The following is a 13,652-nucleotide window of genomic DNA, read 5'->3' on the forward strand; positions in this document are numbered from 1 at the left end:
AACAGTTTTGAAGCAGGCTGAGGAAGAACTTGCACAAAAGCATCCTTCCTTTCACCTGCTCAACAGCTCCGTTATAGCCGTTTCCGTAGGAGACCCTCCGTTGTTCTCTCGTTTCTCCATCCGTGGTGTGCGAGGGGGAAAGAACAACTCTATAACAAATATTGGTTTAAGAACAATTTAAGTAAGTTGAAACAAAGTTGGAGTTTTTCGTATTGATCACTTCTGTTTTCCAGTTGTCCTGATGGACATAGCAAAGAATCATCCTTTACTCTGTGAATTTTTGTATCTGGAATTTATTTTTTCTCTCCCAAATGTTACTGCCTTTTTTTTGCACAATGGAGTAGGGGAATGTTTAACTCTGGGCCATCCTTTTCCTTTCCCGAGCTTTTCCTTCCTCTTCTCACCTCTTTCCCCCAAAAGAAAGTAACTCAGGTAGAAGGTGCCATTTAAACATTTCCATTTAAATTATTGAGTTATTCTAAGAAATAATTTTCTCTCCAAGACTAAATATCAGATAAGACAAGAATTGCATCCAATTATGCCATTTTCCAGAGCTCAGCTGCAGTTTGGGAGGTGTGGGTCTTTGGTGAGACGCTAGTTGACAACAAGATGTCGAAGCTGGTAATGTACAGCCTTTTCTGAGATGGAAGCAAATCTTTGCAATATTTAATAGCACCCACTGCAATGAGTCAGGAGCCACGGAAGCAATTTAAGCCAATTAATCCTTAGTGTTAAAACATATTTCAGTTGAATTTTTTATCAGACGTGTGTGTGGGAAACAGTGTGTGAGAAAGAAAGAAATTAGAAATGCACTAAATAATAGATGGATGTACCTGCCAAGATCTGCTTATTAAGTCTTCTTTATTATTATTATTATAAATATTTAGTGCCAGATCCTCAGCTGGAGTAAATTTGCTTAGCTCTATTGAAGTCAGTGGAATTGTGCCAGCTTGAATTCGCTAAGGATCTGGCCCTTAATTTCGCAGTCGGAAAATGAGAATATTTTGGGAGGAGAATGATGGGGGCTGTGAGAAGTTTGCTAATGATAACACCATTTTCATAGCAATAACAGAAAAAAATGTAAATTACTATTCTTTTGACTTTCATAATGAAATTCAAGGAACTACTTGATGTTATTTCATTAGATGTAAATTACTTTTCCTTAAAGTATCTACATGTTAAAACCCTTGCATGTTGTCGTGGTTTAACCCCAGCCAGCAACTAAGCACCACGCAGCCGCTCACTCACTTCCCCCCCATCCAGTGGGATGGGGGAGAAAATCAGGAAAAGAAGTAAAACTCCTGGGTTGAGATAAGAACGGTTTAATAGAACAGAAAAGAAGAAACTAATAATGATAATGATAACACTAATAAAATGACAACAGTAAGTAATAAAAGGATTGAAATGTACAAATGATGCACAGGGCAATTGCTCACCACCCGCCGACCGACACCCAGCCAGTCCCCGAGCGGCCAAAAAAAACTGCCTCCCCCCCCTTCCCAGTTCCTAAACTAGATGGGACGTCACATGGTATGGAATACACCGTTGGCCAGTTTGGGTCAGGTGCCCTGGCTGGGCATGAGAAGCTGAAAATCCTTGACTATAGTCTAAACACTACTGAGCAACAACTGAAAACATCAGTGTTATCAACATTCTTCACATACTGAACTCAAAACATAGCACTGTACCAGCTACTAGGAAGACAGTTAACTCCATCCCGGCTGAAACCAGGACAGTATCCACCCCTTATTCTATACCATTGACGTCATGCTCAGTTCCCATACCTTTAGTTACATTCTGATCAATCATCACCACCTTTCCATCCCTTTGAGACATATGAACAATGATATATATATATATATATATATAAAAGTATATACACACAGAGATATCAGTTCTTTAGTTCATGGGTTACGTTCATAAAATGTTTGAGTTCATTTAGTTTCCGACTCTGGGCTCCATCTGTCATACCAGTCTGTCTGGGCAGGAGGGATGGTGCAAAGTCCTCTCAGTCGGTAGAGCAGAATTGGGCTTCTGTGCGGTGTGAGGAGCAGATGACATTTGATGCAGCAGGAGGATGGTGTGCACCGTTGGATTGTTGTATGCTGGAGTCAGTTCTGGTTCCACCTCTACGGCGCTTTGCTCAGTTTTATCACAGTTCTTTCTTGCTTGATCCAAGTGATTCTTACTATAGTACTATGGATATAGCATATAACAATTATAGTAATGATAACATACAGTAGCAGGGTTATACAGCAACTAATATCATACAGTTTAATTCTGGCTATTTTCACCTAAAATCAAATCCCCTTGAGGCACACATCGGACTTCCCCATCTTTTCGCATCACCCACCAAGTGCACCCAGGCCCTTGAGCAAAAGCAATCCCACGAATGGGTTTACCTTTGCCTGAGGCAGGAGTAACCCAGACTGTTTTCCCTAACATGTTTTTCATGTGCACTACAGGGACTTTATCCCCTTCTACAGTATGTAAAAATTCTGATTGGGCAGGGCCACTCCGATTGGCAGATCCTCTGGTGTTGACTAACCAGGTGGCTTTTGCTAAATGTGTATCCCAATGTTTGAAGGTTCCACCCCCCATTGCTCTCAATGTAGTCTTTAACAGTCCATTGTATCGCTCAATTTTCCCAGAGGCTGGTGCATGATAGGGGATATGATACACCCACTCAATGCCATGCTCTTTGGCCCAGGTGTTTATGAGGTTGTTTCGGAAATGAGTCCCATTGTCTGACTCAATTCTTTCTGGGGTGCCGTGTCGCCACAAGACCTGCTTCTCAAGGCCCAGGATAGTGTTCCGGGCAGTGGCATGGGGTACAGAGTATGTTTCCAGCCATCCGGTGGTTGCTTCCACCATTGTCAGCACATAGCGCTTGCCTTGGCGAGTTTGTGGGAGTGTGATATAGTCAATCTGCCAGGCTTCCCCAAATTTATATTTCAGCCATCGCCCTCCATACCACAGGGGCTTTAACCGCTTGGCTTGCTTAATTGCAGCACATGTTTCACATTCATGGATAACCTGTGCGATAGTGTCCATGGTCAGGTCCACCCCTCGGTCTCGAGCCCATCTATATGTTGCATCTCTTCCCTGATGGCCTGAAGTATCATGGGCCCACCGAGCCATAAATAGCTCACCCTTCTGTTGCCAGTCCAGGTCCACCTGAGCCACTTCAATCTTGGCAGCCTGATCCACCTGTTCGTTGTTCCGATGTTCTTCAGTGGCCCGACCCTTGGGTACGTGAGCATCTACATGACGTACTTTTACAACCAGATTCTCTAACCGGGACGCAATATCTTGCCACAGTGCCGCAGCCCAAATGGGTTTACCTCTGCGCTGCCAGTTGCTCTGCTTCCATTGCTGTAACCACCCCCACAGGGCATTTGCCACCATCCATGAGTCAGTATAGAGATAGAGCACTGGCCACTTTTCTCTTTCAGCAATATCTAATGCTAGCTGGATGGCTTTCACCTCTGCAAACTGACTCGATTCACCCTCTCCTTCAGCGGTTTCTGCAACTTGTCGCGTGGGACTCCATACAGCAGCCTTCCACCTACGATGCTTTCCCACGATGCGGCAGGACCCATCAGTGAACAGGGCATATTGCCTCTCATTTTCTGGCAGTTTATTATACAGCGGGGCCTCTTCAGCCCGTGCCACCTCCTCCTCTGGCGACATTCCAAAATCTTTGCCTTCTGGCCAGTCCGTGATCACTTCTAAAATTCCTGGGCGACTGGGGTTTCCTATGCGAGCCCGTTGTGTGATCAATGCGATCCACTTACTCCACGTGGCGTCAGTCGCGTGATGTGTAGAGGAGACCCTCCCTTTGAACATCCAGCCCAGCACTGGCAGTCGGGGTGCTAAGAGGAGCTGTGTCTCAGTACCAACCACTTCTGAGGCGGCTCGAACTCCTTCATACGCTGCCAATATCTCTTTTTCAGTTGGGGTATAGCGAGCCTCGGATCCTCGATATCCTCGACTCCAGAACCCCAGGGGTCGGCCTCGGGTCTCCCCAGGTGCTTTCTGCCAGAGGCTCCAGGTAGGGCCATTCTCCCCAGCTGCAGTATAGAGCACATTTTTAACATCTTGTCCTGTCCGGACTGGTCCAAGGGCTACGGCATGAACAATCTCCCGTTTAATTTGTTCAAAGGCTTGTTGTTGTTCAGGGCCCCATTTAAAATCATTCTTCTTCCGGGTCACTTGATAGAGAGGGCTTACAATCAAACTGTAATTTGGAATATGCATTCTCCAAAACCCCACGACACCTAGGAAGGCCTGTGTGTCCTTTTTATTAGTCGGGGGAGACATAGCTGCTATTTTATTAATCACATCCATTGGGATCTGACGACGTCCATCTTGCCATTTTATTCCCAAAAACTGGATCTCCTGTGCAGGTCCCTTGACCTTACTTTCTTTTATGGCAAAACCAGCTTCCAGAAGGATTTGGATTATTTTCTTCCCTTTCTCAAAAACTTCTTCTGCCGTGTTGCCCCATATGATGATGTCATCAATGTATTGCAGGTGTTCCGGAGCTTCACCCTTTTCCAGTGCAGTCTGGATTAGTCCATGGCAAATGGTGGGGCTGTGTTTCCACCCCTGGGGCAATCGATTCCAAGTGTACTGGACACCCCTCCAAGTAAAGGCAAATTGTGGACGACACTCTGCTGCCAGAGGGATTGAGAAAAACGCATTAGCAATGTCAATTGTGGCATACCACTTGGCTGCCTTTGACTCTAGTTCGTATTGAAGTTCTAGCATATCTGGAACGGCAGCACTCAGCGGTGGCGTAACTTCATTCAGGCCGCGATAGTCGACTGTTAGTCTCCACTCCCCATTAGACTTCCGCACTGGCCATATGGGACTATTAAAGGGTGAGCGAGTTTTGCTGATCACTCCTTGGCTCTCCAGTTGGCGAATCAACTTGTGGATGGGAATCAGAGAGTCTCGGTTGGTGCGATATTGCCGCCGGTGCACCGTCGTAGTAGCAATTGGCACTTGTTGTTCTTCAACCTTGAGCAACCCCACAATCGAAGGGTCTTGAGAGAGACCAGGCAGGGTAGACAGCTGTTCAATGCCCTCCGTCTCCAAGGCAGCTATACCAAAAGCCCATCGATAACCCTTCGGGTCCTTAAAATACCCCCTCCTGAGGTAGTCTATGCCAAGGATACACGGAGCCTCTGGACCAGTCACAATGGGGTGTTTCTGCCATTCCTTTCCAGTTAGGCTTACTTCAGCTTCCAATACAGTTAACTCTTGGGATCCCCCTGTCACACCAGAAATACAAATGGATTCTGTCCCTCTATAACTTGATGGCATTAGAGTGCACTGTGCGCCGGTGTCTACTAGAGCCTTATACTCCTGTGGGTCTGACGTGCCAGGCCATCGAATCCACACAGTCCAATAGACCCGGTTATCCCTTTCCTCCACCTGGCTGGAGGCAGGGCCCCTCTAATTCCGGTCAGAGTATTCAGTATTCACTTCTCGTAAAATTGGCTCAGAAGTCCCTTCAAGAGGATCGGAAATAAAATCAGCCCTTCTACTCTGTTTGGAAACTGGAGCGGCATTTTTCCTGGTAGAATCCCCTTTTGTGGTGGCTTTTCCTCGCAGTTCACGTACCCGTGCATTTAGGACCGAGGTAGGTTTTCCGTCCCATTTCCTCATGTCCTCTCCCTGATCACATAGGTAGAACCACAGGGCACCTCGCGGTGTGTACCCTCTATATTCTCTCTCTTGGGCAGAGGAACGCTCCCTCCTAATAGCTGAAACATTGGTCCTTACACGTGTGGAGTAGGACATATCCTCTTTGAATTGCTGGAAATCCTCAGACAGCTTCTCCACAGCCGCAATGCAAGCTTGTAGGGAGGAGGAGAGATTTTCTTCGTATTGACGGAGTTGGCGAGCCACTTCCTCCACTGTCGGTGCCTCTTCATCCTTCCAGGCCATTATTGCCAATGCGTTGGCATAGGATGATGGTGCGCTCCGTACAAACTTCCGCCACATGGGTCGTGTGCATTGGACTTCGTCTGGATCTTTGGGTAATTGTGGGTTGTCCGGGTCATGATGAACCGTCTCTAGCACAGCTAATTCCCTCAGATATTGAATACCTTTTTCCATGGTGGTCCACTTGCTTGATTGACATATAACATCTTCCTTAAAGGGGTACCTTTCCTTCACACTTGACAGGAGTCGCCTCCAAAGGCTGATGGCTTGTGTCCCTCTTCCAATTGCCTTGTCAATGCCACCTTCCCTGGCAAGCGATCCCAGTTGCTTGGCTTCCCTACCTTCTAATTCCAAGCTATTAGCCCCATTGTCCCAGCATCGGAGGAGCCAGGTGATAATATGCTCACCTATACGGCGGCCAAAGTCTTTTCGCAAATCCCGCAGCTCACTCAAGGATAGGGACCGGGTTATTACCTCTGGTTCTGCCTCCTCCTCCGGTTCCCGTGATGACCCTGGTTCCTCTTCACCCTTCGCTAAGCGAACTGATTTTTTTGTATATTTCTTTTTCTGTACGGGGGCAACTGATACTGGTGCAGGTTGGTCCGCTGGTTCAGTTGCAGTATCGCTAGCCAGGTTTTGGATAACCGCAGTGTCTGTCGACGAGGTTTGGGTAGCTGCTGTGCTCCTTGCCGGGGCTGGAGGGGCTGCAGTGCCTGTTGTTGAGGTTTGGGTAGCCCGAGTTCTCATCGCCGGGGCTGGAGGGGTCACGGTGCCTGTCGCCAAGGTCTGGGTGCCTGCAATGCTCCTTGTCGGGGCTGGAGGGGCCGCAGCGCCTGTTGCCAAGGTTTGAGTGGCCGCGGTGCTCATAATTTTGTTGTTAGGTCCAGAGACTTTCTCTTCCCCTTGAGGGTACTGAATGGTGTCGAACAGGGCTCGATAGGCATGGGCCAGGCCCCAGCACGTTGCAGTGATTTGTATCTCTCTGGAGCTGCCGGGGTGACAGCATACCTTTTCCAAATATTTTACTAGTTCTTCTGGATCCTGCACTTGTTCAGGGGTGAATTTCCAAAATATTGGAGGTGCCCACTTTTCTAGGTACCTGCCCATACTACCCCACACACCCTGCCATTCATAATTATCCAGCCTTGGGGCACATCTCTGGGTGATCTTCTTAAATAGCTGTTTAACCTTAAACGAGAGCTGAACCACATTCAGAAGTATGCTAATTCCTAGCAGTAGGGCTAGGACCGTGCTAGTCCCAACACTCCAGGAGTATTCAAATTTCTCAAAATTCTCAAACACCATTGTAACTGGACTGAAGGAGAAAGGAGAGGGGAAGAAAGGTACCCCACCCATAGACTGGTTTTCCATGGAGGAAAGGTAAATGGTATAGTTATTAATAGTTTCCCACAAACGGCTCCCACAGTATAAAGGTGACAATGCTAAGTGCAAATACCGGATTAATCCCACAGCTGATGACTTTAGCATACCATAAACCAGAGTTATACCATACATCAAAGCGAAAACCTTAATCCACCTCCCACGGATGATAAGCAGTAGAAGAGGAACTACATACAGCAAGCGAGGAGATACATAACAGAGCCTTAAAAACCAGAGCAACAACTCTAATACATAAATCAACATAATGAATGCTTAGAACAAATCTGTTTTAACGAGCTCTGGTCAGGTCTGTCGTTATCTCAACCCTTCGTGCCCCACGTTGGGCGCCAAAAGGACTGTCGTGGTTTAACCCCAGCCAGCAACTAAGCACCACGCAGCCGCTCACTCACTTCCCCCCCATCCAGTGGGATGGGGGAGAAAATCAGGAAAAGAAGTAAAACTCCTGGGTTGAGATAAGAACGGTTTAATAGAACAGAAAAGAAGAAACTAATAATGATAATGATAACACTAATAAAATGACAACAGTAAGTAATAAAAGGATTGAAATGTACAAATGATGCACAGGGCAATTGCTCACCACCCGCCGACCGACACCCAGCCAGTCCCCGAGCGGCCAAAAAAAACTGCCTCCCCCCCCTTCCCAGTTCCTAAACTAGATGGGACGTCACATGGTATGGAATACACCGTTGGCCAGTTTGGGTCAGGTGCCCTGGCTGGGCATGAGAAGCTGAAAATCCTTGACTATAGTCTAAACACTACTGAGCAACAACTGAAAACATCAGTGTTATCAACATTCTTCACATACTGAACTCAAAACATAGCACTGTACCAGCTACTAGGAAGACAGTTAACTCCATCCCGGCTGAAACCAGGACACATGTATTAAGGGATACTGCATAGAGACTGTAGGGTTTTTATTTAATTTCTGTGAATGCCAGTCTCTTGTACCAGCATTTCTGCCTTTCTTACCTTAAAAATGCTATAATGGCCATAGCGCGCTCATTTTAATGAGAGAAGCAGCAATAAATATATTTGATTTTGGAAATCTGTTTCACGCACTGCACTGACTGTCCACCATGAGCAAAGCGTGCTGTAATTTAATATGGCATCGTATTAAAATCCAATGTGTCATCTCATTTGGCTACATTTTAGAAACATATCAACAAGCCAGATAGGGAAGCTAGCTAATTCTGTAATTGCTTAAAAAACCCCAACCCAACAACTTGTTATTTCCATAGTAAAGGAAATGCACATCATTCTTCAACACCGTAAAATACTGTGCTAGCCCATCTAGAGTGTGCACATATATGTTTAAATACCTATATTTCTGAAATAATAGCTTTTTAAGCAGGCTATCTTGGAGGACTAAAAATAACATCACAAAACATGTTTGTTATATTCCTAATTGTTTTGACCATAGAATTAATTTTCAAGTCAAAGGGGGGCACCGCTTTTTCATCATTCCCGCTTCAGAATATTCAGCATGTCACAGATGTTCATGAATAATGTCCATTTAAAACTGTTGGCAGCGCGCGCCGGCGAGTTGGCGAGATGAATTAAATGTTGGGGGGATCTGACAGGCAGCACGCTGCTTTGTGATCATTCCAAAGTTCTAATAATCTCCCTCACCTTCCCTGCCTGCCGCTAATGAAAGAGAATAGGTGATTGCACCTCGGGCTATGTTCTGCGCCTAATGACTCCTCCAAAGGCAGATTTATGAAGAAAAAATTAACTTTGAATGAGGATTGAATTGGCCCTGACAGTCTGATAGACTGTGACACAGATTCTGTGGCAAAACAGACGTAGCCCTAATTGATTATCAATATTTTAAGCAAAGTGATGAAAATAAGCATTAAGTGATGAGAAAGGCAGTCTTAATACAGTAGGCAGTAACCGGGATATGGAAAGTCTGTGGGGAGGTCGGCCCCGCTTGCCAGTACTGAATTTTATCTGTCAGTTCTTACCTTTTGCTTCCCAACACCCCTTGTCCCTTTTCAGGGTGTTTTTTCCTTACAAATTTCTGACCGGCATGTTAATATTCTGGACAAGGATGTACATGCTCCTCTCTCTCTGGAGAAGTTTGTTTAATATTTAACCCGTTTTGACTTAAGAATAACTTCTGCTATTTTGCGGTATGCAGGTTTACATGATTTTGGATATTCTCTCTTTTGTCCTGTACTTTCTCATCGCCCTCTGTCATTTATGTCCAGCAGGCTAGCCACCAACTGCATTTTGAAAATGATAACAATTAAAAAAAGAAACTAGTGAAAAATCGCCTGGTTGGCATTAGAGGATTTATCTTCACAAATATATTGGTTTTACCCAACATTAGAACAAGAGGAAGAAAACATTTGGGTTTTGCTTGTGTTTTTTGAGGCGAGTCCCAGGCTACCGGATATATCTTCTACCAAAAATACGTTTAATATTCTGGAAAACCCGCATGGCTGCTAGCAGACAGCTGCGCCAAAGCAGGAGACATTATACCAAAGTAAGAAAATACTTCCCAAAATCACTAAGGGAAGGGAACTGAGCAGGAATGCTGCTAAAGGGGTGAAAAAGAACAGCAGCACATCCCTGTGCCGGCAGGAATGGGTGGGATAACTTCTCCCTGCCAAACGCAGTGCTGGGTGTTCTCCCCAGGGAGAGCGGAGAAGCTTAAAATAAACAGATTTGTGCTTACGGGCAATTTGTAACTGCGACCCACGGAGCGGGGAAGGGAGCGGCGAGCTCCTGCGCCCACCATCACGCTCGGGCGTCTCCAATATCTGTAATTACAGTCAGTGGCGTAATTAAATGATGCGTAATACTTCGGACAGCAATGGCAGGAACTCCTCGTGTTGGAGTGTCGTTAACGTAGTACTCGGCTGCCACGTAATTAGAGTGGACGGTGCTAAATGAAGCCATCACGTCAGGGTTAGGGGACCCTTATCCATGGAGGAACTAGACAAGGGGCCACCTGAATGTTTGTGCTCTTTAAGTTGTGGGGAAATGTTATTTTAGCACAGGCTAAAAAGGCCAAAATGTAGAAAAATGGCATAAATCTGGTACGATAAAAATGTCAATGGTGGTGTTGCTTCTGTATTTGAACCAACAGCTACTTGACTCTGCTCCTTCTGTTCCTGTCTAAGGAGATATCTGAGAAAGCAGTTGTTGCGAATTTGTGTTGGAATTTTTTGGATGTATAATAGATAACTTTACATGTTAGTATATGAATATTCAGCAGAGAGGATTTCCACAAGCCTTGATAAATTTAATGTACTAGAGAAAAATAGCATGTAAATTAAATAAGGCCTTGTAAATTAATAATGGATTATACTTGTATTTTTATATGTGAGCTGACTGAATATTTTATAAGTGCAAAAATGTTTGTGTTTAAAAAAAAACGGTTAAGTCTTTCTGATTAGCATCATGGATGGCTTGGCTACATTTTAGATGTAATGTCTGTATGTGTTTTTTGAGTTCGTCTGCTTTCTTTTCCCCAAATACATCTAGAAACATATAGCCTGTATTTTTAAGTTTAAGAGTTGGAAAGTCCACAATTATGTTCAATTTTTTTTTTTCCAAACAACTTGCGGTTTGCAGTCAATGGGTGTTCTAACACTCCTCTTTTTTTTTAATTTTACCAGTAAAACAAACTGCATCCCGGCGCAGGGCCGAGCCTCTTCCACGCTTCTCCCGTGGCCGTGGGAGAGGGCTGTGCCATGGGGGCTTTTCCACAAGCCTGGGCCATGCTTTCTGAAATGCCCTTTGCACCCCCAAAACAGCACCTGCCCTATTTCTACCTTGAAATAATTCATATTCTTCTGATGCCTATTAATTAACATCTTTGCTTGAAACTCTTTTACCTTGGCACAGCACAAGGCTGGTCAGGATCAAAGCATCACTCCGACGTGCCCATCCATTGGGGAATGGCTCTGGGTTTCCCAAACCCCAACCGCTTCCACCACCCCAGGGGTTTAGTCCTGCGCTCCGGGAGGGTGCGAGTGCCGGCTGTCACCGACGGAGCCGCTGAACCGCGGTGGAGCATCCTACTCTGGCGCCGCATCTTGCTCCCGAACAACCTTATTTACGTAGAACGTAGGCACGGCTTTTACCAAAACTGAAGTGTAGCCACGCGGAGCACAAGAGGGATTGTCATGCTCGGCAATAGTCTCCAGCATGGCTCTTTTGAGGAAATAAAAGTAATTCAAATTACTTTAGAATATAAATATGTCAGACGGACTTTGGCTGGGAAGCTGTGCATGTTGCTCGCTGACCTTGTGCAGAAGAAGCACTTAACGAAGCAGAAGGTGGCACGGCTTGTCCTGCTCACCGGGAGCAGTGCCGGGGGGGGAGCTGGTGCCTGGGCAAGCCCCGTTGCCATCAGGGTTCTCCCTTTTTAGCGAGGGGCTGAGTCATTCCTGTGCTCCGTCCAGAGAGGTCGGGGCACTCGGTACCCACACGCAGAGCCCGCAGGGCTGTAACACCCAGTAACTTCTTAAGCAGTACCCACAAGGAGCAAACAGGTCTGTGTTCACGTGTACAAAAATACTAACACAGATGAACACTGCAGTTATCTGCAGGTGAGAAATTGATAGTGAAAGCCTGGGGAAAATCATAAGGTCTCACTGTATTGCAAAATGAATGAAGAGAAACTGCTGCAATTTTAAATTGAAGTTCATTTTTGCTGCTGTTAATTTTCCATTTTTCTCATACTCAATAATTAAGAGAAAATAATATACATATGTTACAGGACTTTGTCTTGCCTCTGTGGCTTTGGAGTCATGTTTCTCATAGAACTAACTGTAGCAGTAATGATGATATCCATACATTGAGCCTTTACAAAAGCATTGAAAACCACTAGTTTTAGCGGCTCTCAAGCGGAGACAGGCTGATGCACATCGTTTATGCTTTTTAGAAGATGATTTATTTGTGAAGACCACTTGTTTTCTCTTTTTTTTTTTTTTTCCTGGAAAAGCTTTTTTTTTTTGTTCTGTCAGATGTAGTCTCCAAAGAGATTGTTCCAACATTTCCTGTTAGCATAATGTCATGCAGTAAGACAGCGTGTTTTAATACAGAATCTATTGATTTTTGCAGCGTGTTTTTGTACATCTTTGTGGCAAGCTAAAGGTGGCCGTTGGCTCCTAGCGCCACGTGAACTGATTAGAAAGTTAAAAGTATTAGCAGGGCTGAGTGACCAGCAAAGAAAACGTATCGTTAGTACAATTAACCAGTTATAGTTTAACAGTATAGTTAAAACAGTACTTTTTGTCCAATGAGCAATGCGTTTTAAGATATTTCAGGGTGGTTTTTTTTATATCAGTATGTAGCATTAGGCAAAGAAAAAACTTGAAGGCATGTTTGCACACACTGTAATTTTAACCATTTAAACTATCTTATAGGTACAGACAGTTGTTAAGAGCAGTGATTTGAGGGATTCTGACAGAACTCTACTGTGAAACTTTGTGAAAATAGGGGTTGAAATACTTGGTTCTGAAAACACGGGGCTGCTCAGGCCATCCTGGGGCACCCCGCGCTGGGGGAGAGATGCTCCGGTACCACCCTGTGCTGGGTCCTTGTTGGTTTGGCTGAACTTCAGGAGGTCAAAATAGCCACAGAACCCCATCAAGGTTACCATCCTGGACGGTCTGCCACTTGAAATACTGTGTCGCCATTTAAAATATGCGTGTCACATTTCTGGGACAATACTGACTGTTTCCACGCTACCGGTTCATCTAATAATGCTTTTGTCTTTCTACCTTAGTGAAATGGACAGTGTAAAGTTGATGCAGTTGATTCTGTGATGGTTTGAGGGATCCTGCCCATGCCTCAAGCTCCTGTGTTGGGGCATGACAGCAGCTGGCAGTTGGTTGAGTAAAACTCTGAAACTGGTGGTTCTGAAATTATTCAGGAAATACTGCATGGAGCAGATGGAGAGAAATCCAAGGGTTTTGTTAGGATTTAAGAGTTTGGTTGAAGTTACATGTGTTGCACTTGAGAACTTGTTCAAATTATTAATACGTTAATTTGCATTTTACCAAATGTTGGTATTTTGGTTTTCCTTTGTGCAGTGTCATTAAGCTTGACATTTTAAAATCATTTAACTCATTTTTGTTGTATAAGCATGATCATTTCAATTTTGAAAAGGAGTATAAAAAGTACTTTTGCTCCTGTTCATAAAGGTTGTTTTTCACTCCACCTTGAAAATTGTCAGGCTCATCCTTTTTCTTTAATCATAGTACCAAGAGCTCTTGATTAAAGAAATTTTTGTCAGGCTTCAGTGCACTTGTCATCTGTGGGGATGACCCTAATCTTAG

At 44.8% G+C, this 13,652-nt stretch overlaps 1 protein-coding gene across 2 annotated transcripts in view; it reads left to right on the forward strand.

Annotated features, from left to right (window-relative positions):
- The window catches only part of RSRC1 (arginine and serine rich coiled-coil 1), a 177,640-nt gene that overhangs the window by 124,669 nt on the left and 39,319 nt on the right, over window positions 1-13,652 (forward strand). The gene's annotated exons all lie outside the window — the stretch shown is intronic.

Source organism: Buteo buteo, chromosome 7 (assembly GCF_964188355.1).
Source record: "Buteo buteo chromosome 7, bButBut1.hap1.1, whole genome shotgun sequence".
Taxonomy (NCBI): domain Eukaryota; kingdom Metazoa; phylum Chordata; class Aves; order Accipitriformes; family Accipitridae; genus Buteo; species Buteo buteo.